Genomic DNA, 1486 nt, shown 5'->3' with positions numbered 1-1486 from the left:
GACGCAGCTACTGAGCCCATTGAACCTGCTTCGCCGCTTAATGAAATCATGTAAAAACTCCTACTTCACTGACATTTTATTCCTCTTTCCCCGCTTAATGAAATCATGTAAAAACTCCTACTTCACTGACATTTTATTCCTCTTTCCCAGGAGTTCTAAATGTTTTTAATCTATAGAAATCTATACAGCGCAGTGGAGGCCGGGACGTTAAATGTCTTCAAGGCGGAGATTGATAAATTCTTGATCTCACAAGGAAGCAAGGGCTACGGGGAGAGTGCAGGGAAGTGGAGTCGAAATGCCCATCAGCCATGATTTAATGACGGAGTGGACTCGATGGGCCCAATGGCCTTACTTCCACTTATCTGTTTTATGGTCTTATGGTCTCATAAAACTATTCGTCTCAGTTTTGTACAGTCTGAACATTGACATCCTCCATGACCCTGAATTCCATACATTTTCTCCACTCATTTCAGTCAGCTATTTGGCAACAATTTCTGTTGTATTTCTGGTGCTGCTCCTGGCATGCCCTCCAGCATTGTGCTTGTTGTACATTTCCTACAAATAATAAATACAGAGATAAATAATTGCAGCCCCATGACTGACCATTCTGGAACTACAGAAGTCACATCTTTCCAACTTGAAAACTACACATTAATCCCGATTCTATATTTTTTGTTAATTAAACAACAGGCAGCCTATGCTCATTTAAACCTAACAGCATAAACTCTTAATTTGTCATCGATATTTTATATGGCTTGTTGTTGATTAGCAACTAAAAATTCAAATTCACTTCATCTACCACTTCCCTTTATCAACTGTGCTTGTAATATTCCCAAAGAAGCCTGGCAAAATTCCCACGTCTGCACAACGAACGTCCCTGGCATTCTTTTGGAAACGTAAACCTGATAGAGGATTTTCCATTCGAAAAGAGGCAGTTTGAAGCTTTCATTCACTAACAGCCTACTTTTAGAGATCGTGCAAGCTCCTGCTAGCTGACCTCTGAGACACAATCAGTCTGTGTGTTTAATTGTGAAACAACAGGGCGATAGTTCAAGGGCACCCAGGCAAGAGTGATTGCTGTTTTCACTTCACCACTTTTGTACGTTACGCAGTTTTGTGTTTTAAATGTGGTTCGGGAAGTGTTTCCCAAATGAAAATCTTATCCAGTGAGTAACCACAAAAATGTTTCCATGTCGCTTTCACAGCTAACGTCAAGAGCTGCAGATTTGGGGAATCTCAAAAAGAAACAAAAACTGCTGGAGAAACTCAACAGGATTGGAAGTACCTGTGAGGTAAAACAGAGTTCTGAAATGTTAATTCTGATTCTCTGACAGATCTGCTGAGCTTTCCTTTAAATTTATGATTTTGTTTTTCAATGAATGTTTATCCCATCTATTGGGATGAAACAAACAGACCCGCCTGGCACTGAATTCAACTCTTTAGAAATCTGAGAAGTGGTTGGATTCAAACAAACCTTGTAATGACT

This window comes from Stegostoma tigrinum, unplaced genomic scaffold (genome assembly GCF_030684315.1).
Source record: "Stegostoma tigrinum isolate sSteTig4 unplaced genomic scaffold, sSteTig4.hap1 scaffold_126, whole genome shotgun sequence".
NCBI classification, from domain to species: domain Eukaryota; kingdom Metazoa; phylum Chordata; class Chondrichthyes; order Orectolobiformes; family Stegostomatidae; genus Stegostoma; species Stegostoma tigrinum.
The sequence above is the reverse complement of the archived record's forward strand: the minus strand, read 5'-3'. Positions refer to the sequence as shown.